This window comes from Bubalus bubalis, chromosome 9, assembly GCF_019923935.1.
Source record: "Bubalus bubalis isolate 160015118507 breed Murrah chromosome 9, NDDB_SH_1, whole genome shotgun sequence".
In the NCBI taxonomy this organism is placed as follows: Eukaryota; Metazoa; Chordata; class Mammalia; order Artiodactyla; family Bovidae; genus Bubalus; species Bubalus bubalis.
The window spans coordinates 37,893,936-37,919,939 of record NC_059165.1 but is presented as its reverse complement, the minus strand read 5'-3'; the positions used below and the strand labels follow the sequence as shown (position 1 = coordinate 37,919,939).

The following is a 26,004-nucleotide window of genomic DNA, read 5'->3' as shown; positions in this document are numbered from 1 at the left end:
ATGCCTGGTGCATTACAACAAGTGCTCGACTATCACATCCAGGGAGATCCAGACCTCTGTGCGCTTGCTGCTACCTGGGGAACTGGCCAAGCATGCCGTGTCCGAGGGCACTAAGGCTGTCACCAAGTATACCAGCTCCAAGTAAATATAATATGCCTAGCCACTGTTAATGGAGAAGGCAATGGCACCCCACTCCAGTACTCTTGCCTGGAAAATCCCATGGACGGAGGGCCTGGTGGGCTGTAGTCCCTGGAGTTGCTAAGAGTCGGGCACAACTGAGCGACTCCACTTTCACTTTCACTAAGGGAAATTCCCTGAGGGGAATTTGCAATGAAAGAATCTCATTGTTATTATCTGTTAATCACTGATCAATATTAATGTCACTAAAGTGAGACATGTCTTCCCTCATACAATGTAACACAGTGATGAATTTTTGAAAATACAAATTCATCCTGAACTTGATCAGAGTTTTTAGGTCCACATTTCAGTTGATAGATAATATAGTCATGATAAAGTAGTTCAGTTACACCATGAATGTAGAGCAGCATATCTTACTTGTATTCCTTAACAAACCGGTGACATAAAAAAAGTAGTAGAGAGAGGACACTATCTTAAGAAAGATTTAAATGGACTTCATTATTAACAACCTAAGTATCAATACTTAGCACTTAAGAATTAACAACTTATTACCATGAGTGGACACCAGTTAAACACTAATTTGAACAAACCAAAGGTTAACAAATTCTATTAGAGAGATTTGAATATAAATTTGGTATTAGACCAAAGGAACTGGAGTTTGTCATTTTAAATATGCATGTTTAAATATCTTGATGTTAAATGACATCTGACATTTACTGTAAAATACTCCAGAAAAAAACTTAGAATTAAATGAGAATGTAAAAATAAAGATGGTTATTAGAGTTGGATAACTGGTACATAGGGTATTTTGTATCTTTTATTTTGGGATATGTTTAGAAATTTCCATAATAAACAGTTTAAAAAATGACTGAAATACAAAATTTGTCTGATGTGATTTACAAACCAACTAAAATAGGTGAGACATATAAAAATCAGTCCACAACACTTTGCTAATGAAGCCATTATTCCATACATCCAATTCCTAAAACATATACACACATATATAAATCCAGGGCTGTGTCTAATTTTACCAGCTCACCAAAGTTAAGGAGGAGAGTAAATCACCACTGCCCTGTGGCAAGCGATTTAAAATTTGACATTTGTGGTAAAGAAGAGGCAAGAAGTCAGAAAATATGTGCCCTAAAATAATTCTTTTTACCCTAAACACAATTCATACAAGCAAAAGGAAAAAGGAATTATTCAATGACCTAAAATACACAAGTGAAAACCAGTGTGTGCATGCACACATGGAATATGTGTGACCCAGGCAATGTCTTTGTAAGGCAAACATTCCTTTTCACTGGAGTCAAGACAGATCTGAGTAATCAGTTGACAAGATCCTTTTTATTTCTTTTTAGTTTTTAAGTAGTAGAATTCTTTTTTTTTTTCCCCCCTGTCCATCAAACAGAAATTTTTGACACAGAAGAATGTGAGAGAGAGCTCAGACTATGGAGCCAGAAATCATGAGTTTGTACTCTTCTCTGCCTCTTATGAGCTGGCTAAGGCTTAAATGCTTTATCTACAAAGTGGGTATAATAACAAATAATTTATTGTTTTGTAAGGGCTAAATAATAAGCCCAGTACCTGATACATCATAAGCCTTCAGTGACAGAACGCTCATAAAAATAACTTCTTTAGCAGGCATCTCTTTAGATTTTGCCTGCACGGAACACATTCCTCCTTCCTCTGGGGCCAGCATCCTGATTTTCCTTTGGAAACCTCCCTTTCTACACTTTTTATTGTTGGATCCTCTTATCCCACTCCAGGGATAGGAATGAGTTCCAGGCTTGATCCATTCATCTTCTATTGTATAGTAGGGTTTCCCAAATTCAGCACTATTAAATGAATAATTCTTTACTGTGGGGGACTGGCTTGTGCATTGTATGTTTGGCAGCCTCCCTGTCTTCCAACTATTGGATTCCAGTGCAAGCTTGAGCTGTGATAACCAAAACCATCTTCGGGTATTCCCAAACATGCAAAACTGAAATCCACTGGACAATAGTGATTGACTCAGGGATAGGAAATGTAACTCAGTTTGGTCCAATCAGAGACAATCATTGGAATACCAAATAGGAGATGCACTCTTTCCCTGGGTTTGCTAAGCTAGGGGGCTTGCCAGATTGGAACTACAATGGACTTCTTGCCAGGATGTGGCAAAATCTTTCTTGAAATTGAGAAAAGACTGAGTCAAGAGATGGAGAGAGAAAGGAAAAAAAAAAATTAGTCTTGGTAATTTTTAAAAGCCGTTATCCAGCCATTTCTGAAGCAAGATGTCTCTGGACTTTTTTTCAATAACAAAAAACCATGAATTCTCTTAGTTCCTAACTCAGTTTGACCTGGGTTTGAAGAACTTGCAAACTCAAGGCTACAGGGTTGGAGCAGGAACTGAGATTCAGTATTATGTGAGGCCAGTCGAAATGAGAGGGTCTTAACATTTTTGTCCTATACATCCTTTCGATATAAACATACTTTTATACCTAATTTCAGGAGACTCAGGGACAGCTCCCCAAAGTCCTAAATTTCAGGTGTAAATTAGAGAACTTGATGTTCTAAAAGACTGTCTCTGATGCCAGCATGTGGCCTAATAGATTCAGACATTTAATTATGTCTCTAACACTTCTTTCTCAAAGATAGAGAACAAGTGTACAAAGCTATCTTTGGATGTCTCCAGAGTCCCCCATTCTCAGTGTCAATGCCTGGAGATGATCAGGACGAGAGAGAGATCATCTATCTCTGTTGTATTAAAGAGAAAGAGACAGTCTCACTTCTGGCACTAATAATTATTGCCTGCCACACTATAAATGCTTTAGCAATCAGAGGGAGTCTCACTGAGCATTCTTTGGACTCCTGGCAGAGACCACACCGCATGACCCTGTGCAGCTGCAAACAGCACAGGCAAGTAAATACAGCTGCCTGGGAGTAGTATGTGGTGTGCCCTATTTCAGCTCACCTTGAGCAACGACGAAGCCTCGAGATTTTCTCTTTTTTTTCTGCTAAAGAATTGGAGCATCAAATAGGAGGCCTCCTCAGCTTCCCACTCTGGGAAGAGCCTGGGGATTTACCAAACAGCTTTGAAATGGGTCCTTTTCCTCATGGCCTGCTGGTTCCAGTGGACACTCTTACGCTATGGTTTTTGTGAAAACAATTGTCAGTAGTTTCAAGCACAGGTTACAGACCCCACTTCGGGGCCGGGCTTCTGAGTTCCTTATTGTCACTGCACATATTTCCATTATGTGGCTTATTGTTATATCTTTGTGATCTAAGGTTAAAACACCTTGTTTAAGCACTAGTTCACATGTAATGTCCTCAGTTTCCCCATCTCTTCAAGGGTAACTGGTTAGACTGGGTAACCTCCACATACTATGGTACTACAGTGCCCAGGGCAGAGTGGCAGGGCAGCCACGGAGCTCTAACTGTGCCAGCAACTCGGTAAAGAGCTCCCTATGCTTTATCCCATTTGACATTTTTTTAGGGTTATTTTTTAATTGAAATATGTTTGGCGTATAACATTGTATATGTTTAAGATGTATATGTTGATTTGATATATTTATATATTGTAGCACAATTGCCATTATAGTGTTAGCTAACACCTCTGCACACCACATAATTATCTTACTATTACCATTTGACTCTTATCACAACCCATTGTGGTAGGTAATGATGTTACTCACTTTTTGGAGGAAACTGAGGCACACTGATGGTAAATGACTTGTTTGAAGCTACTTAATGAAGAGATAAGGAGCCAAGTCCTTAAGCTAGCCTGAGACCACTTTCTCACCATCTTGAGTGGCATCACTGGCATGAATCGAGATCTTGTTCTCCTCTGTCACTCTTGTTCCAGAACTGCCTTTAAGCTTTGCCATGAAGATCAGCCTGACTTAAGGCAGCATCTTTAGCTAAACACTCCAAAGGATGGCTCTCTGCAAGGAGTACCTGTAACACTAACATCAGGGGTCAGGAGGACCAAAGCCTTTTAGCCTCCTGCAAGTATCCTGGATGATCACTGGCTTTTACTTACTTCCGTTTAGTTATAATTAACCTACAATATTATATTAATTTCAGATGTCTAACACAGTGATTTGATATTTTTATACATTGCGGAGTGATCACCACAGTAAGCCCATCACCATATAAAATTGTTACAATATTATTGACTATATTCCCTAGGTGTACATTACACTCCCATCACTTACTGGTTTTGCAGCTTCGAGTTTGTGCCTCTTAATCTCGTTCACTTATTTCATCTGTGCTCCCTGATCCAGCAACCACTAGCTTGTTCGCTGTATCTAAGAGTTTGTTTCTATCATTAGCTTTTAAAATGTGGCTTGAATCCAAAGTACGGTGGGAAACTCATAATCTTTCTCATGGTCGCCGGTTTCTAATGAAGATCATATTTCTCCTGGTTGATTCTTATTCAGAATCCTTGCTTCCACTTATTAGCTTTCGTATGTCTCTTTTTATGGTTGTTTCCTTTTCTTTAATCTCCATAAAACAAATGTTGAGCATAGCTTTTTCCCTTTAATATTGCTATATCATCTAAGCACTTTCTATGATAGTCTTTATTTTTTAAGATTCAGGATAAAAGGAGAGGAACTTGTAGCATCTTATTAACTTTTGAGTCCCTTTAAGTGGTAATGATTTGGCAGGAGACAGCATAGTTTTCAGAGTAATCCATCCTATAAGACTGACATTGATAACGACATACTGTACAATGCTCTATTAAAACATCAAAACAATGCAATGACAAAGCTAGGCTGAATCACACGTGTCCCGTGGAAAGGGAATACAACTCTTCTAATTACCTAAACCATGCCTACCCTCTTCAGTCTTCTGACTAAAAGCTTTGGTGGTGTTACCTGGATATAGAAATGAAGCTAAATAAAATGCACAAAAGGTACTGATTTTCTCTGGGGCAACACTGCATTTGCATCTAAGGATGCATTCCAGAAATTCAGCTGGTAAAAACAAAGGCAATCTATACACAGAATTTGTTATTTCTTCAACATCCTAACCTGCTAAAAATATGACAGGTTCTATATCTGTTGCTTTGTCAAACTTTTATCTCATCAGTGCAATAAGTATGACTTTCATTTATTTATATGTTATTCTCAAAGAATGGCATCTGAGTTGTTGGTGGAGGAGGGGTGTATTAGATGGCATTTTGGTCAAGGGATCGTAGAATGCCATAATTCTGCCCCAAATTATAGTTCATCTTCTTTTTATGAGGTTATTAATAGAACTACAAATAGCAAAAAATAAATCCAAGTATCCCTTTGAGACGGTGCTAAAACCCTAGAAGTGGTGGTTTCTGGAGAACTCTCCATAGCACCCAGCTTCTATCAAGGCACAAGGTAACCCCATTCCTTCCTGGTGAATGATGCCCAACAAATGGCTTATAATCTTACCAAATTATCCCCCCTTCTTGGTTTTGAAAGGAAGGATGTGAGAAAGGATTCCCCTGATGTATAAGAAGAGGAAAACTTTTCTTCTTAGCCCTATAGTCACCTCTGCTATTGCCCTTCCTACAGTCCTTCCCAAAAAAGAAATATGAAACACGTGTGACCTAAGATAAATCCATTTTAATTTATTCTCATCATCTTGTTCTTCAGTCATTTTTCCTACCAGTGAAGAAGGAATTAGGTCAATAAGAACACAGCTATTACAAAATATCTCAAGTAGTAAGATATAAATTTTGAAATATCAGACATAACGGATGAACATGGAGGAATAGTTTCTCAAGCTGTATTTTAATATTGAATAATGTATTCTGGGCAGCTGTGAACCAGCCACTCTCTGGGAGGCAATGTTGTTTTGAGGTTCCATTCCCAATATTGTATGTGATTAATAAGCACAGAGAAATTGAATTCAAACTAAGTGTTCTGCATATTAAAAGTGAGGCCCACACATATACCATGGAAATGAGTTATAAATGAGACAGTACCACCAACTAAGTTTGTAAATGAGTTATTACCATCAATTTGAAGCTTTTTAAAAGCTTTTATATTCAGATTTTTTGGCTTTAAAAGGTCTATTAAGGATATAAAATATGTTCATGCAACATAGCCATGACCAAAAGATGCTATTGAATTTTATTTCTACCTTTTTGCATACATTCATGGAGATGAAATATGATTACAAATAAACTGGCCCAGGGAAGAGCAGAGAAGTAGAGGAAATTAAGTTTGATGAGCTCTCAACCTCTTCTTTTCGAACTTTTTGCCTTCCCTGTGGTCTTGCGCCACCATCTTTCTTTTTGCTCTCAGGAAAAGCTCTGAAATAAGTCATTTCCAGGAAGTCTAAGTTTTGGTCGCTTCATTTCCTATCCAAGGAGAAATTTTATGTCTTTCAGATTCTGATTTTGTAGCTTATTAAACAACTTCCAGCACCAAAAAGCAGATGGAGAAGTTTTTCTTGGGTAGAAAGATTTTCTTACTAACCAAGATATTTAAATAAACAGGGCTTTTTACTTCACCCAGTTTTAGTCCTGTTGGTATATCCCAAAGAATTTCCATATGGCAGCTCAAAACAATACATTACCCCAGAGTGACAAGATATTATCTTGCCATTTTATACCCTTATTTGAGAAACAAGTAGATCAAAGATGAACAGAACAGAGTTGTCAATAGCCTTGTAAATACAGCATTTATTTCTGAACACCTCTGGCAAATTATTTTATTCAGAGTTCAAGGGACTGAGTGGCAGAAAGGAATTAACTGTGATGTTGAAATACATCAATAAGCCCAACTGCAACTCATTTTTTTGATCCTGATGAGATGGATTTTCATAAAAAGTCTTTTGGGCCAAAGTTCTAGAATAAATGGTTTGTGCCATCTAAACAGATGATTAGATGATTTATATTATTTATTATCTAATAATGATTTTTATTATTCTCAGTCATCAAGAATGCACCTCAAAGAGGAATTTATTTTCCTTTTATCTCGCCAAATTCCAATGCACAAGTTCCTAGGTTCTATAGTGCCAGATGACAAATAATAGCTTGTGTTTGGTAGTCAGTGAAGCCCAGATTAAGTTTCTTGAATGCAGTTTTTAAAAGTGACCTTAATCAAAGAAACCACTAAATGAGAAAGCAAGTTGTCATAAATAGGCAAGCAGCCATTGTCATTGCACCATTTTGTAATCCATTAGGCCTATTATGTTTTCTACAATTCTGAATTCCTAGAGAGGGGAAAAAAAATGCACCTCCTGGATGGAATCAGCATTGAGCTTGAGGGTTGGAAAATATATTGCCAAGGGTTCAGATAATTAGTTTTCACATAATATCCCCATTACAACAGTCCCAGAGGCAACATATTAGAGACACTGTATTGTCTGACAGCTTGAGAAGTAGTTAAGAGCATTCCTTTGGGACAAGGAATACCTTGATTCAAATTTTATTTCCCTCAGTTACTATCTGCATGTATTGGTTAGGCTAACACTAGTTGCTGTGATAAACAAACCCTCAAGATCTCAGTGGTTTAATACAAAGAAGTATACTGTTCTTTTATTAAAAGACCAAAACTATAATTTCTGATTGGTTAATGGCTATCCTCCAAGCAGTGATTCAAGTTTCGAGGCTCACTCATATTGTAATTTTTGCCATTCTCAAAAATAGCTTCCAGAATTTATGGTAGAAGGAGAAGAAGCCTGGAGGATTGTGTTGGGATATTAATTACAAGTCCAGCCTAGAAGTGGTATTCTTCATTTTTCTAAAAGTGCATTGGCTAGAACCCAATATCATGGCCATAGCCAAGAATAAAAGAAAGCTGGAAATTCTACACTGATAGTGTTTTCAAAGAAAAAGATGAAGTAGTTATGAGGTAGCTAGGCTCTGTCACTCTGAGAGATGTATGTATTATGCAATACTTGATCTCTTCTCATGATTTGCCTCATCCACAAATGAAATTAAAAATGCCAGTATACACTAAATTGTTCTAATATTATCACAGTGTTCTGTAAATAGAAGTAGTGGTTATTGTATATAATAACATTTCACTGAACATTTTCTCTACATTGAGAAAGGTTTTATCACTTTTCATTTTTTTATTATTCAACATCAAACATTTATTCACAATTCAATTACAAAAATGAATGACTCCTCCAATCCTTACCCTAGCTAGATTCAAGAAAAGCAAGAAATTTTAAAATTATTCAATAGCAAAGGGCACAGAATTTATACATGTTCATATCAAATGCAGAAGAAGGGGGAAAAGTCTTAAGATCGACTAAAGTAGAATAGCCTTTTCATCATTCTAAGAATGAAAAAGGCTTGAACAATTTTGCTGGAAATTTCTATCACCTACTTACAATAGGCATTGCAAACATTCTGTGTAAAGAAAATCATAATGCTTTTCTCAGAATTTCTTCCTCCACTTCTAAATTTCTTCATATCCTTTGGAAAAGATTAAAAAAAAAATTTTGACATTCCTAGCTGCTGATCTCAGAGAAACTAAAATGTTAGACTGTTTTTTTTTTTTTTCCAAAATTACCATCAGGTGAATACTAGTTAATTGAGCCCCTCATATTATGTCAATACACACAAACCATTAGCATAATTTTGATCAGTTAAAAATAGCTCCATAATATCATATTTTTAATTCAAACTAAATTCTACAATGGCTGCTGGTGAGACTGGCTTATAAATCATGAAGGGCTATGACTGCACATTTTTTTCCAATAGGAAAGAATTGTACACCCTGATGAATATGGACAAGTTATGTTTTCTTGAGGGGATAAATTCCTTCAGCTTAGATCGAAAAAAGTTAATCCTTGGCTTGTTTTTATGGATGATTTGCACTGGCCCTTGGAACAGAATCTCTCAGAAAGATTGATGGATCCATGAGTTAGCAATACTTTACCAATCTAAAGTAAGTATAACACAACAGAGAAGATATAGCTACCAAAATGGATCAAAAATGGAAAACACTGGAAATAAGACCATGTTGACACACTTCAGAAGAAAAGTTCTTGCTTGGGGAGATGCTAAGAAACTGTTATTGCTAAGGAAGTTAGATAGTATAACTCTTGGAAAAAACATAAAGATGACATTGAAAATTATATCTGAAACTTAAATACTCAGCTCAAATAATCCATAAGGAGGCTAGGAGGCAGAGACTTGAATGTGTAGAGTAATGTCACTGAGCCCATCCTTAAATCTTGGTAGGTGGACAAGTCACTGATATAGTTAATAATTATCTCTTCAGTCTTATCATTTCCCTCTCCTTCCATTCAGCTCTAAACTCCTGTTAAAACTGAAATACTTGCAGCTCCAACAGTTTTCTCATTTTCTACACTATTGCACTGATATTCCTCTAAGCACAGATCCAGACCTTCCTTCTTCCCCTGGTTAACTTTTTTTAAATTTTATTTATTTTTAATTGGAGGATAATTGCTTTAGAGAATGTTGTGTTGGTTTCTGCCATACATCAACATGAATCAGCCATAGCTATACATATACCCCCTCCCTCCAACCACCCACCCCATCCCACTTCTCTAGGTTGTCACAGAGCACCGAGTTTGAGCTCCCTGAATCACATTGCAAATTCCCATGTAAAACAGATACTGTGGTTAACTCTTAGTCATCCTTCAGAATTTTGTTTGGCTGATGCTTTGTATAAGTGGCTTTCTCTGAGTTTCTAAGAGTGCATTATATGTTCTTTTTCTGTGTTCCCACTTTATCCAGTGATTATCATAGTAGTTATGAGTTGCCTATATGCATTTGTTAAATTTTATTCTCCTGGAGTTTAGAGAATACATTATCTTGCTACTGTGTTCTCCCAGTATCTTGTAAATTGCTACATACATAGTAGAGCTTAATAACCTTGTTGAATACATAAATGAATGAACAATGAGGTCTGCCCTCCCATTTGCCTTGGTAGGTATCTCAGTTGTAATGTCTTCCTGAGACTCTACTATGCATCGGACTCATTGCCTTGGCTGAAGTCTAGCTTATTTCAAATAAAACTTGATGTCTTTTGAGATCTCCATAGAGGTGACAGATAAATTAGTCTGAAACACCAAGAACTATGCAATGGTTTGGTGGTTATTTGACTTGAAAAGTTATTCTTCCCCCCGTCCCTTGCTTAGACAAATACTTATGCCTTTTATATGATATTTTTCTTATTTCTCAAAAGCCTTCTTACCCCAATCATGCAGAGAATAAATAATGTCTACAAAAATATGCTATCATCTAGAGATGAAAACTGCTATGTAAATAGAAAACCCTGCACTATTATCTTTAGTTACCTTTAGAAGTTTGGCATCTGAAAAGCAAACAAATTATGCTTTTTAAAAATCAGTCTCTATTTTATATTTTTAACTCATGATTGAAACAGTGTTGGAACAGAGGTTTTCCACTAACACCAAACTTCTGTACAAGATGCTACCTTTTGTTGCTGTCTAAATAATCCTTTACAGAGATGAAAGGTTAATTACCAGCTGTTCTAATGATTTGTTGTTATTGATTTAAATGCTCCATTTGTTTCAATCACAGTTGTATGATTTTATGCTACAAAAATTCCCATTAACCTGCTAAAGAAATTACAGTCCCCCTTTTGAATAATGTTTCCTAAAGGTCTAAGGCAAAGACAGAAAAAAAGAAAGTGAAAACAACTGGAAAGCTCCCTTAATAGAAAGTTTCCCATGGTTTGTGAATGATAATCACTCCCTGTGGGGGGAAATATTAACAAGATGAAGCATGTAATGCCATTATCTTGTATTTTCATTCTCCAAACAGGACCATGCATATTTAAATTTCAACTTTACAACTGAGAAAAATGGAGAAATGGAAGTTAAGTGACTGTCCAGGGATATAATCAAAAGTATGACTAGTTCTCTTAAGTTGTTCTTGTGTTATTTTCTCATTAAGAGTACACACACACACACACACATGAGGACGCTTACAAACACTGAGAAAGAGAAACATTTTAATTTCACTTTACATATGAAAGTGAAAGTGTTAGTCGCTCAGTCGTGTCCGACTCTTTGTGACCACATGGACTGTAGTCCACCAGGCTCCTCCATCCGTGGGATTTTTCAGGCAAGAATACTGGAATGGGTTGCCATTTCCTTCTCCAGGGGATCTTCTTGACTCAGGGATCAAACCTAAGTCTCATGCATTGCAAGCAGACTCTACCTTCTGAGCCACCGTGGAAGCTTTACATATACATAATATTTTTTGCTTATTGGCAAAGTAGAAATTTTTAAATGTAGCAGAGTAATTTGGGGGGAATTATTCATGAGCAAATTCTTATCTTTTTTTTTTAATGAAATGTAAAATAAGTTTTGAAGGGCTCTATGAAATATTCAATGGTAGATTTTTTTCAAGAAAGAAAGACTTAAGTATTGTACTAGGAGGCCCTGAGAATTCACTAGTTTTTAATAAACATGGGATTTAAAGCTTTGAAATCCTTTTTTTGCATACAGTTGCTCTAAGATTTGCCATCAGGATTTATAACCAAAATCTGTTTAAATGTGTCAGGTGCCACCAAGGTTTATAGCAACATTATCACAGTAGCTAAAACATGGAAACAACCTAAACACCCATCAACAGAAAAGTAGAAAAAAAAGACGTGATATAATCAATAGATACAGACTCACACACATAGTGGGAATACTATTCAGCCATAAAAAAGAATAAAATAATGCCATTTGCAGCAACATGAATAGACCTAGACATGATCATATTAAGTGAATAAACCAGAGAAAGACAAATATCATATATCACTCAAGTGTGAAATATACATAAAAAAATGATACAAATGAACTTATGTATAAACCAGAAACAGATCCACAGACATAAAAAACAAACTTATGGTTATCAAAGAGGAAAGGGGTGGGGAGGGATAAATTAGGAGTTTGAGATTAACATATACATACCACTATATATAAAATAGATAACCAAAAATGACCTTTGTATAGCACAGAGAACAAAAGGGGCGAAGAATCCTTAAAAGTATACACACACACACACTGGGGTATATAAATAAACCCCACCCCTGGTAGATCAGCTGGTAAAGAATCTGCCTGCAATGCCGGAGACCTGGGTTTGATCCTTGGGTTGGGAAGATCCCCTGGAGAAGGGAATGGCTACCCACTTTAGTATTCTTTCCTGGAGAATTCCCTGGACTGTATAGTCCATGGAGTCACAAAGAGTTGGACACAACTGATTGACTTTCACTCACTCACTATATAGATATATATTTTTCAGTCACTTCGCTGTACACCTGAAACTAACAAAACACTGTAAATCAACTAGATTTAAAAAAAAAAAAGGACCAGGTGCCATTTTACTTCTTGGTCTTACTTGTATTTTATATATTGTAACGATTTGTTAAGAATGAAGGCTGGTTTAAATCTACATGTACAAATAAATTACTTAAATATATCCTTTCTTCTTTTACGCACTTCTCTCTTAAAAAAAAAATTATGTTCCTCATAGGAATGTAGGGTTGTCGAGTGTCTTAGATGAACTATTCCAGAGAAGGCAATGGCACCCCGCTCCAGTACTCTTGCCTGGAAACTCCCATGGACGGAGGAGCCTGGTAGGCTGTAGTCCATGGGGTCTCGAAGAGTCGGACACGACTGAGAGACTTCACTTTCACTTTTCACTTTCATGCATTGGAGAAGGAAATGGCAACCCACCAGTGTTCTTGCCTGGAGAATCCCATGGATGGGGGAGCCTGGTGGGATGCCGTCCACGGGGTTGCACAGAGTCGGACACGACTGAAATGACTTAGCAGCAGCAGATGAACTATTCACGAAGCCCTTCGTACGTGCCTGGCACACAGCCGACTCTCCACAAATGGTAGTTGCCCTGTGTCACTACCAGCATTAACTATTAACAGCTGGGGCTACACAGATCCTCACAGGAAAATGTCTGCATTGCAAGGTTGACTATACAGTACTACAATCACATTATATCTTCTTTAAACTTGCAGTGTGGATAGATTTCAAGGATAACTCTTCATAAAATAGGGCTTTAGTTCTACATTTTTTGTAATGATTCTACTGTTACTCAAAATGTTACAGCACAGCCTTGAGATCAAGCTGTCCTGGGCTGTTGTGCTGTCTCTTCAGTTGTTTTCAACTCTGAGACTCCATGAACCACAGCCCATCAGGCTCCTCTGTCCATAGGATTCTTCAGGCAAGAACACCGGAGTAAGTTGCCATGCCCTCTTCCAGGGGATCTTCCCCACCCAGGGATTGAACCCACATCTTCTGAATCTCCTGCACAGCAGGATTCTTTTTCCCTGAGCCACTGAGGAAGCCCCAAGATCAAGCTGCAGAACCAGCTAATAAAGCAGTTGAAAGAGGCAGCCTTAACACTTCAGTTATGCTTTTTACATTCACATGATATTGGAGTTGATTTCTGAAGGTACAAGTGTGTTCACATCTCATTTATTGCAAAACATCGTGTCCTCAATTGACTTTGGAGTCTAAAAACAAAAATCCTTTGTGACTCAAAAATAGGGAGGATTAGGGAGGGTAGGCAAACTGTGTTTGGGTCTGGGACACAAGTACTTCTTTCAGTAATTTAACCAATAAATTATCAATAATTTGATTTTCTGCACAGTCTGGAGCCTTGCTTTCTAGTCACTTGCTGACTTCTCTATGACAATGTAGAGAAACAAACACCATGCCAGTCTATAAACTTTGATTCTCTTTCTTGCCTAGAAAAGGATAGAAAATTCCCATAGCAGTTCAGGTGAGTCAAAGATCATGACCAGTTTCCACTTCTCTTCATTTTTCTGTAGGTCTCGTTTCCTTAGTTCTATTTGGGATTTTGTGTACATTTTTTGAAGTCACTTTTCAGTGACTAGATACTCAATATTGCTATAAAATCTGTGCCTTGGTCAAGTGCTTTTGGCTTCAAGTAAAGAAAATCCACTCAAACTATATGAAGTCAAGGAAGCAACTTAGAAGGAAGTAAGAGGGGGTCCCACATTACAAACAGCATGGAGAGTCCACTCTTAAAAAAGGATGGAAACAAGAAAACACGCCGACAAATGTTCATCTCTCCAGTAATTGACCAAGGTAGCTCTCTCCCAGCCCCATCAATGTAATTATCTCCACCTCTCTGCAGCCACATCATTTTTAATCCCTGCTGAGAAGTGTCTTTTTCAATCTTTCCTCTTGGCAGACCTGCTTCCTCTTCCTTCCCAGTGCATGATGCAAAATGCCTGTTCTGTAGTCTTTTGGTTTATATCTCAACTCAAGCAAGAAGAAAGATGACCAGTATTTGAAAGCGTTAATGCTAAACTTCTAGGAGAGGTACTGGAATTAACCCACACATGGGTCAAACACATTCTTGGTCTGATCACTTCCATCTAGGAGAAGGAATTTTTATAACATAAATAGGAAAACAGCAGCACCCTTCACCTGCCTCTATACTCCATGGACAGAGGGCATATAGGGTGTGGTATGGACTAGGAAGACACCCTGTATGTTGTCTACTATTCTGTTCTTCATTTTGAAAAGATTAATCCCTATCTACATTCTTCCCTAAAATAGCTTTCCCATTTTTATTACCTCAGGGAGAATGTGAAGAGGGTAACTCCTGCCAGGCAATGCCAAAGCTATTCATATTCTCAAAAGCTAAGAAGACACTATAGCTAATCTCTGGGAGGCATCCGCCACAGCAAGGTAAAGTCAAACGAATAAAGCAATTCAGTTAGGATAAAGCTATCCAGAGGAGCACCTTACAGACATGCTGAGCAGCTGCCTCTGCCTCTTTAAACAGGGGTGCTGAAGCCACAGAAAATATCAAGGACGCATCCCAGTCAATGTCAGCTTTTTCCTTCAGACACAGACACAAACACAGCCCAGACCCACATACACGAGAGAATCTTTTTTTTTTTCTTCAAATGTCTTTTAATTTTTTTTTAATTTAATTTTATTTTTAAACTTTACAATATTGTATTGGTTTTACCAAATATCGAAATGAATCCACCACAGGTATACATGTGTTCCCCATCCAGAACCCTCCTCCCTCCTCCCTCCCCATACCATCCCTTTGGGTCATCCCAGTGCACCAGCCCCAAGCATCCAGTATTGTGCATCGAACCTGGACTGGCGACTCGTTCCATATATGATATTATACGTATTTCAATGCCATTCTCCCAAATCTTCCCACCCTCTCCCTCTCCCACAGAGTCCATAAGACTGTTCTATACATCAGTGTCTCTTTTGTTGTCTCGTATACAGGGTTATTGTTATCATCTTTCTAAATTCCATATATATGCGTTAGTATACTGTATTGGTGTTTTTCTTTCTGGCTTACTTCACTCTGTACAATAGGCTGAGTTTCATCCACCTCATTAGAACTGATTCAAATGTATTCTTTTTAATGGCTGAGTAATACTCCATTGTGTATATGTACCACAGCTTTCTTATCCATTCATCTGTTGATGGACATCTAGGTTGCTTCCATGTCCTGGCTATTATAAACAGTGCTATGATGAACATTGGGGTACACGTGTCTCTTTCCCTTCTGGTTTCCTCAGTGTGTATGCCCAGCAGTGGGATTGCTGGGTCATAAGGCAGTTCTATTTAAGAAGCAGAACTTAGGGTGTTTTTTTTTTTAAAACAATTGGCATGCTAGCAAATAACCACTAGAGAGTACTGCACTCTGTACTTCAAACATTTGAAGTGATTTTTTGAGGTTCTGCTAAGTGCCAAGCACCCCACTTAGCTCTGATGATACAAAAATGTACAAAGTATGGTCCATTCCCTTAGATCAGAATTTAGTGGAAGGGATGGTTAAGCAAACAGGAAAATGTTAAGAGGCAAGAAATAAGTTTTAACATGGGAGAAGGACAGATGGCTTTGCAAGAATGTTCTCTGAGATAAGACCTAAAGGATGTTTGGGAGGTTAAGATAGAGAGGAGAGACCAAAGGATGTAAGAGCAATTAATCGAGTGCATATATTTATTAAACTAATGATTATATGCCAGACTTTGGGTGATACCCTTGGAACACAGTGGAAACTAGTTTATACAGCCTCTGAATTTTCAACTGAATGGGAAGCCCAAGAGTAATCAAAACATCAGGGAAAAAACAGTGATGTGGGCCAGGAAGGAAAAGTACAAGGAAAAAATCATCTCTTCAGAAGGTAAGAATAGCATGCCTTATTTCTATTTATTTAGCCAAAGGAGCACTAGACCTAGGAGACAGAGAGGAGAGACACTTGAGAGCTTCGTGTGAATGGAGCAGGGAGTTCCAGAGTCAAAGGGCAAGACAAGGGGAAAGGCAGAAAGCAAATCCGACTTGCAGGGCCAGAGGCTCAGTTGAAAGATTTTGGCTTGAACCCAAAGTGCAGTCAAGTTCCAGAGAGGGTCAGACTGAGCAGGCCTACACTTGTATTTGATTTTTCAAACAATCATGCTGATTACTACGGAGAGTGTATCTGTGGTTGGGAGTGACAAAGCCAAAAGTATGGATCTAGGGAACTAGAATAATCCAGTCTAACTGGAAGTCAAGAACAGAAGCAAGACAGATAAAGACAAATACCATATGATATCACTCATATATGGAATCTAATTTTTTAAAATGATATAAATGATTTTATTTACAAAATAGAATCAGACTTACAGATTTCAAAAACAAATTTATGGTTACCCAGGAGGAAATGTGGGGGGAGGGATAAATTAAGAGATTGGGATTAACATACACACACTACTGTATATAAAATAATTAACAAGGACCTCCTGTATAGCACAGGGAACTCTACTCAATATTCTGTAATAACCCATATGGGAAAAACCTATATCTGAAAAAAATGAATATATGGCACCAAAGAATTGATGCTTTCGAACTATAGTTCTGGAGAGAACTCTTGCTAATCCCTTAGACAGCAAGATCAAACCAGTCAATCCTAAAGAAAATCAACCCTGAATATTCATTGGAAGGACTGATGCTGAAGCTCCAATACTCTGGCCACCTGATGCAGAAAGCCAAGCATTGGAAAAGACCCTGATGCTGGGAAAGATTGAGGGCAGGTAGAGAAGGGGGCGACAGATTCAGTGGACATGAGTTTGAGCAAACTCTAGGAGACAGTGAAGAACAGGGAAGCCTGGCATGCTGCAGTCGGTGGGCTGGCAAAGAGTCAGACACGACTTACTTACTGAACAACAATATACAAAACTGAATCATGTTGCTGTACACTTGAAACTAACGCAACACTGTAAATCAACTATACACCAAAAAGTTAAAAAATAAAAAAATCTATCAATGTGATGTGGGAGGGGAAGAATGGTGTAGACAGAGAATGGGAGGGTGTGTGCAGCCAAAGAAGTAAACAGGAGGAGATCTTAGACTATATTGCAATCCTATGAGAAAATATATAATCTATGATGAACAATGATACCCTGCTTGGGCTTCCGTAACAAGAATATCACAGCCTGCCTGGCTTCAACAATAGAAATTAATCTGCTCATGGTTCTAGAGGCTGGGAAGTCCAGGAGGAAGGTTTGGCAGCACTCAGTTTTTCATGAGGGCTTTCTTCCTGGCGTAGAGATGGCTACCTTCTCACTGGGTTATCACATGGCCTTTCTTCAGTGTGTGCATGTTTGGGGGTTGGGGGAGTAGGAATGAAACTAAGCTTCCTGATAGCTCTTCTTATAAATACACTAATCTCATCAGATCAGAGCTCCACCCTATGACCTCATTTAGCTTTAACTATTTTCTAAAGGTCCTATTTCTAAAGATAGTCACATTGTGGATAAGACTTAAACATGTGAATTTTGAGGGGGCTCCATTCAATGTATAACATTCAGGAAATACATTCCTTCTACATTGTCCAAGTATGTTTAGTCATTTGATTACAGATAATGCACTCTTTCCGCCAAACCAATACATCCAAGAAAAGGTGGCTTTTTTATGAAAAAGCTAGAGCCTAAAAAATACTTTTGATTCTAAATCTTATGAAAACACTAACTCTAAGTATTTTGCCTAGATCCTATTGGGAAAAAAAAATGTCAAGAGACTTTTTGTCCCTTTCTTTCTATGCCAAGCTTTGACATTACAACTATGATTCATTTTACAAGGTAAATGTATATAGAAACTAATATCACATTTGCACTTGCATTAATTATTCTGATTATACATTATCTTAAAAACATTCCACTGAAATGTTTGAGACTTTTCTCCTCTTTAATAAAGTTTGTTAGTTTAATAAAGTTTGTCAGTTTGTTAGGAGTCCAGAGATGTTGCCAAATGAATAACACTGCTCAACTAAAATGAATTATTTAGGCACTCTATTGTCTATGATTTATCATGGCAGTGAGTTGAGCTCAATGCAAGAATTTTCCATAAATGGTGTGTTCCACATTGCTGACCATGTTTAAGCAGAGCCTGGAAGATGACTTGGGGGCATGAAGGTGAAGTAGAAGCATTAGAATAATGACCTTAAAAAAATCTCTCCCAGCCATGCCTCTCTGTGATTTATTGTCAGGCCACTACATCCAAAGATCTATCTCTATTTTAGTTCTTAGGCTTCATAAATCTCAAGAAATTGAAATTTACTTTTCTACTTATAGTTATTTATCTGCACTTGCAGACTCTTGCATGGCTCTTGTGTTTATCTTATTTATTCTGTTTATCCAAAGATTTTTTATTTACTGAGAATTAGATGAGGTTTCTTTTGGAACATTATAACGTGTTCTTTGCCAAGGCAGATGTCAAAAGGTGTTAAGCTTTGGTTTGTCTAAAATTATGCTTCTAGATGGAACCTAAATCTCTTTGTTTTACAGAGGAGGAAATGTTTATTTTTGAGTTTTGAATACAGGCAGTAATTGATAAAAATATCGACTTTCTATATCCTTTCATAACATTTCCCAGCATAGCATGTGTGAACTGTATAGATTTTAGAGACAGATATGAATTTAAATCTAAGCCCTGACATATACTGTTTAATCTTGGGTAAGTTACTAAACCTCTCTGAGTCTCCACTTCCTCATCACTAAAACGCAGATATCATACTTTACTTGTTGCAAGTATGAGAAATAACTTCTGAATAATGCTTGGCAGAGGGTAGGCACTCATTGTGGGAGCCACTCAGTATTACTGTGGATCTCTCACCGCTGAGATAGCAAACTGTCACATTTCCACTTCTCCTCCTTTCTCTTTAAACCTCATATTACCTAGGCTCATCTTTCTCAACTGTCTCTGCTCGTCATCTCATGTCAAGTCCCGCCAGGATGAGAGCCACAGAGCCAGAAGAGGAAGTGGTGACAAGAGACAGAAAGGCTCCTCTCTGCTGATTTACTCCTGAAGCCACTCATTCGGCCCCTTTCCTCAGAACTGGGACCCCCTGTGTAACACCTGGGCAGCCTAAGAAGCGGTACATTCCCAGTGGATATAGATGAGTCCTTTTGTGTTCCTTGGGTATAAAAATTCCCTATTAAGTGGTGATACCTCAAAGAACTAAGAATAAAATAAAAATAATAAAGACAGTGCTAGCAGAAAAGGCAGCATATAAACATCCTGGCTTAATTTTCACTCCCTATCTCTCCAACCCAGCTTCCCAGGTGGCGCTAGTGGTAAAGAACCCACCTGCCAACGAAGGAGACATAAGAGACGCCGGTTTGACCCCTGGGTCAGGAAAATCCCCCGGAGGAGGGCACAGAAACCCACTCCCGTCTTCTTGCCTGGAGAATCCCATGGACAGAGGAGCCAGGTGGGTGAGGGTCCATAGGGTCTCCAAGAGTCAGACACAACTGAAGCGACTTAACATGCACCTTCCCAACTAGCCCCTCCCCACGTGCACATACATCCCACTTGTACCAGAAAAAAAACAAAAAAAACAAAAACAAAACAAAAAACTGTTCATTCAGCTCAGGCAGCAATGTAACTAGGAGCAAACTAAACTCTAACCAAATTTTCTAAACTCTTGGCCTAAGACTTATTTTTAAGGGAGGCCTAAATGATATTCTCAAGTAGAATTTAAATCAATTCTTGTTTGTAACTTAAACACAGTCAACACCCAATTTCCTGCACTGATGGAGAGAATAATTTATAGCTGATGTTAGAATACATTGTATAAGGGGTATTAGTTTTCCAAAGATATACTTTCCTAATTACATTCAGCTGAAGGCAGCTTAGTGGGATGAAGTGGGTAGCGGCTTAGGCATCAGGGTGTCTGAGTTAGTACTCTGTACACACTGTCTACAGTATCCACCATTTGATCTTGAGATGACATCTCTTCTCTAGGATCCTCAGCATTTTCCCCTTTGAGAGTATTCATGCATACTTAGAGAAATATGCCACACTAGAAAAAGGGAATGCAATATAAGTTCATATTAATCTGAGTATCCCTAGCATATACCTGAGAGCCTGACTCACAGTAAGCAGGGAATGCTTAGGGAATGAAAGCCTTTATTTCTGCCCAAGAGACTGTACCATTTGAGGCAAGAAACCTCATTTCTGGATCTTAGTTTCTTCTTCTGCTAAATGGAGATTAAAAACCTTCTCTAATTAATAATAACAGCTAAAATTTCTAGAGCACATACTTTTAGGTCAGGCATAAGTCTACAAATAACTTTTATTGCTCCATCTCCCTGGTTCCACAGGGTAGTTTACTGTGGTAGGCAATATGTCTGCTTCATTTTACGGATTAAAAAATAGATGCCCAAAGGATTTAAATAAACTGCTCCATCTGAAGAACCACTGTACTGGGGAAGAGTTCTGACAACGTCCTTAGATTTCCAGATTTTGAATCTATTAATGAGGTTTTTCCTTCCCTGAGCTCATCAACACTGATGAGAGATGGAAGGTGGGCAGACGCCTGCTGACGGCACCCAGAAACTCTTCGGAGAGAAAATACTGGGTTGGTCAAATGGTTCCATAAGATCATATGGAAAAACTTAAATGATCCTTTTGGCCTACCCCGTATCAATCAGTAGGATGAAGTTCAGATGTACAAAATGTGCCCTGCTTCAGGCACTCAAGGCAGCAATCTAAAAAATTAGAGCCCAGCTGAGGTGAGCAAAGCACATGCAGGGGCATTAAGAGAAAGAGGAAGGTAAGAGATCATTGTAGCTGGAGAAGCAGAAAACATGCCAGGAGAAAGAAAGCATGGAGCCCAGGGTTAGCAGTACAGGTTGGCTGTGAGTCTTCATTCTTTAACATATGATTTGGGACAATGAATAAGTGTCAGAATCTCTCTCAGCCTTGATTTTCTCATTTAAAATATGAATAATTATAGCACACCCTCCCTCAGTGGTTGTAGGTGGGATGAGGTGACATAGGTGAAGCATGGAGCCCAAGGCTGGGTGTTTACTAAGTGTTCAGTACATATAAGCTAATTATTAGATAGTGGAGCAATGGAATTGGAACGAAATGGCTGTGCATGTCCCAGTGACTGTGCTTAGACATGGAAAGTAAAGGTACATGTCACCATATCCATATCTGTGTGTGTCCTTTATCTAAGAGTGACATGACTCTTTGAAGTGACATTTTGAATCAGTCCCCACCGGTTTCTGAATAATGAAGCAGCCCAATAGAAAGGTTGTCTCTTAAGACCACATCACTGTCAGGTGACAGTTGGTTACAGTGAATTAAATTAGATGATGCTGATGGCTTGTCTCAACTCCAGAGATGCTAAGAGTGTTCAGTGCTGCATAATCCAGCCTCAGCAACAGTTTAACCTACTACTTTCCTTCATCTTCTCATCCTCCATCTCTCTCCTCCTTTACTTTCCTTTATTTTTTTCTACCCCTTCTCTGTCTCTCCTTTGCATTTCTCCCTGAGGGATCTACCTGGCTGAATTGTGAACCCAAACATGTAAAGTGGAAACACAGACAGATAAAAATCCTGTTAGAGGTGAGGCTGCAAGGAAAGTACAGCAGATATGCAGAATTATCAAGAGAGTAAAGAAGGAAGAGTAATATATCTCCATATATCAGATCTCTAAAGAGTCATATCGGCTAAAGAAACCCACTGCTGTACAAATAAAAAGGACTTAGTGAGTACAATCTAAAAGCCCTCGTGTCTCCAGCATTAAGTACATTTTTCAAGAGTTGACTAACAGTCTGAATCCCATCCTATGCAGCTATAGAAAATCTAGCAGTTTTTCTCCTGAGTTCCTTGCAAGCAGTTCTACAAATCCTCTAGGAATGATAGTACATGCTGTTCAAATCCATCCTGTTTCCTGTGTCCCATGGCTCTGTGCTCTCTTCCCCTGGGGACTGCCTCTCTCTGCATGCTGGACCCCCCACCTCCAATATGCTTCATTTCACCCAAGCATCCTTTCCCCATAAGCATGGCTGAAACCAGGATATGGTGATTAATGAAACTTCCCTAAAGACCAAGGTATAATATGTAGGAATTTAAATGCAGAAATGGGAACCTTCAACCTTTCTGATTGGTTATGAAATATCACTGATCCTGGGGTCTACTGACCCCAGTCAAAAGGGTACAGAGCTGGACCTCTCTCTACCTTGACCTGCCACATTTTCCCAGATATATACATACTGCCCCCCTTTTTCCTTTGGCCCTGCCCATGGTGGCCGAAAGACAGAAGAAACAAATCTAAAAATCCTAAATAATTTATGTTCTACTCAGTCACCAAAAAAGACAGATCTTCAGTCTCTCATACACCGACCTCTGCATTCTAGTACAGGCTCTCAGCTTGGCTTTTTTTTTTTTTAAAGATGTTTTCAATGGCATGTTTTTCTCCCCAAACAAGAGAAGTATGACCTTTAACATCAAGGCTAAGACTCACACAAATACTTAATGCAAGTTGACATTTAATTCCTTTTTTTTAAAAGGCATCTGAGATTTGTTCCCAAGTTGGGCTCAAGGTCCAAGTAACTGGCATTTCTAATGCAAACTCAACCAGTGGGAAGCTTTTCTCAGGTCCACTGTGTTGGCGAGAGGCAGCAGAGATGAGAACTGAGTATATCTTTCTATTGCTTTCAGAACAAAACTCTGGAAATCTCTGATTTATTTTTCCAAAAATATGACACTACAACCCTACTTTTTTCTTCTTGGGAGGGGATAATGCAACCTTAATAAGAAATCAAGAGATTACATTAAGTAGATTTTACTGACTCTTTCCTGATGTTCATTAGTTACTTCAGAGGGTTTGGGGAAATAAACAGGATTTGAAGAGATTGAGAACCTTCCCACATGCACATGCCTCAGCCAAATGCTGTGGTGCCCTGATGGTCATGCTATTCAACTTACCTAGGGTTTCTTACCCAAAGTACTTCAAATGTTTTACAGTGAGAGGCATAAGAAATTAAATGAAGGTGACTGCCAAATTGGGAATAGTTTCTGCTGCAAAGAAAAAAAAAGAAAACAAAAATAACAAAGCAATTTGTAGAAAGGAAGAGGAAAAAAAAAGACTAAACAAGAGGCAGGTTTGGAATGCTTTCCTGGTATAAGTTTGCTCATAAAAGTATTTAGGGGAGATAAAGGGAAAATGTCTAAAAATGTCAAGACAAATATCTATGATACCTACATGGCTTGGGTGAGATTGAAAGTGATCAGAATATGACTTCACAAAGTAAAATAAAGATTAGAAGGCGCTTTGAGAAAGGTAATAATGGAGTAGGAACATGAAATATGCACATGAAAGTGACTTTCAAAGAGCCAAGTCAGTAAAAATACCCAGGGAAGAATTTGGACAGGTCAGATTAGAGTCCTGCTTGGTCTTTCAGGACAAAAATTCAACTGGGACAGTGACTCACACCAAAGCCAAGCCATGTATGAAAAGCCAAAGCAGAAACTGGGAATCTATGTCATTCATCAGCCAGGACTCAAAAAGAAACATTACTAAGATAAGACCTCTAAGGTAAGATAAATAATTGCTGAGTTTGGGGAGGCATAAAACCCACTCAGGTAGAAAGGCAGATCCTTCCGAAGTCTGTAAGCACTTACCTGGTCTTGCTACTGCAAGGCATTTCAGGGTTGAAAGCAGAAGGCAGATGCTACTGGATACACCTCCCCTTTGCTCCATTTACTGGGAAAAAGCTGTTCTCCACTGTAATGCGAGTATATTGGGCAAATTTCAAATACAGCACTGGGCCCTTTTTACTCATCTCTCATCTTCACCGCCGGAGAAGGCAATGGCACCCCACTCCAGTACTCTTGCCTGGAAAATCCCATGGACGGAGGAGCCTGGTAGGCTGCAGTCCATGGGATCGCTAGGAGCCGGACAGGACTGAGCGACTTCGCTTTCACTTTTCACTTTCATGCACTGAAGAAGGAAATGGCAACCCACTCCACTGTTCTTGACTGGAGAATCCCAGGGACGGGGGAGCCTGGTGGGCTGCCGTCTATGGGGTTGCACAGAGTCAGACACGACTGAGGCGACTTAGCAGCAGCAGCCGCAGCAGCAGCATCTTCACCACCATCTTGCCTGTGTTTTACAGCTGAGGACTGAGACAGAGAGAACAAGTAACCACCTGGATCCATCTAGGCTAGTGACTGGTTCAGCTGGGAACAATTAGGAGATTGCTGGAGGCCTCAGTTAATACTTATAGCTAATAAGATAGTAGAAATTCCTTTTCTGCAACTCGCATTTGGTTACTGAATTTACCTGGGGATAATATACTATGGAAAATGCAGGAATGTGAAAGAAGACTTCAGTCAAGCTGTGTTTCTGTCACATATAATTTATGCAATTTTGGAGAAGTTATTTAACCTTTCTGAGCTTCCTTTTCCTTATCTGCAAAATGAGTTTTGCTTATTTAGAATGGCATGAAGGTTAAATTTTGCAGTATCAGTGAAAAATCCTTTGATTCGGATTACCAGTTCTGTTTGTAGTTATTCTAAATGGTGGGACTTGACTTGGCCGATAGTAGTACATCTTTGTTCACTTTTTGTTCTAATGACTCTCCAGTTAACATGTGTCTCAATCAAGACGTAGAGATAAGAGTATTCAAACTAACAGTAGTGAGAACTAGAAACTGACTCAAGCTAACTTAATATAGTGAGCTCTATTGTAATGATCCTGGGTATCTCAGAAAATTTAAGGTGGGGCTTCCCCAATAGCTCAGCAGTAAGGAATTTGCCTGCAATGCAGAAGACACAAGTTCAATCCCTGGGTCAGGAAGATGCCCTTGAGGAGGGCATGGCAACCCACTCTCCAGCATGCTTGCTTGGAGAATCCCATTGATAGAGAAGCCTGGCAGGCTACAGTCCACGGGGTGGCAAAGAATCAGATACAACTGATGTGACTGAGCAGAGACAGACATGTACATCTCATGAGGACAGCTGTCAAGAACCCAGGAATTTTCTCTCCCTTTTTTCCTTTCCTTCAAAATGCATATCTTCTAAACCAAAAAGGTTGGTTTTGGCTCCAGGGACCGAATTTGTGGAAGTCAATTTTCCCACAGACTCTGGTGGGGGGATGGTTTTGGGATGATTCAAGTACATTACATTTCTGTTTACTTTGTTCCTATTATTACATCAGCTCCACCTCAGATTACCAGGTGTTAGATCTAACAGGAGGTTGGGGACCCCTGTTAGACATCTGCTTAATTCTTTCCTCTAAGAAGACAACTTTTCTGTCCACTCATTCACATGTACATAGCTGTCCCTGAAGGCACCGCAGAAAACCCTTGCGATCAACGTGACTTTCCATTTTGGCTGTCCTAGAGGAACTGCATCCCTCCCCATGTTGTTAATTCCCCTTTCCCAAGAGAAAGCATATAATGGACTCAGGTTAGTTCAGGGGTAGACCTCAGTGCTCAGTCAGCTGTAGATACAGGCTGTGAGTCAGAGGTATCTTAGGCTGACTTTTCTAGGTTGTGATGATACATTTTTTACAAGAAGTAAGATTGCCATCTCTAGGTGCTCACCATGCCTTTCTTAAAAGATATCAATATGATTTTTAATATTTGGTACCTCTGTATGGGCTTTCCT

The 26,004-nt window shown here is 38.7% G+C and overlaps 1 long non-coding RNA gene across 1 annotated transcript in view; it reads right to left on the bottom strand.

Annotated features, from left to right (window-relative positions):
* Positions 1–24,283, bottom strand: part of LOC123335229 — a 78,875-nt gene extending 54,592 nt beyond the window's left edge. Inside the window, exons 1-2 of the long non-coding RNA XR_006553631.1 lie at positions 24,016–24,283; positions 23,320–23,412 (exon numbers count right to left, since the gene is read on the bottom strand). This is a non-coding gene — a long non-coding RNA (uncharacterized LOC123335229). The remainder of the gene's footprint in view (positions 1–23,319; positions 23,413–24,015) is intronic.
* Positions 24,284–26,004: the final 1,721 nt, after the last annotated feature.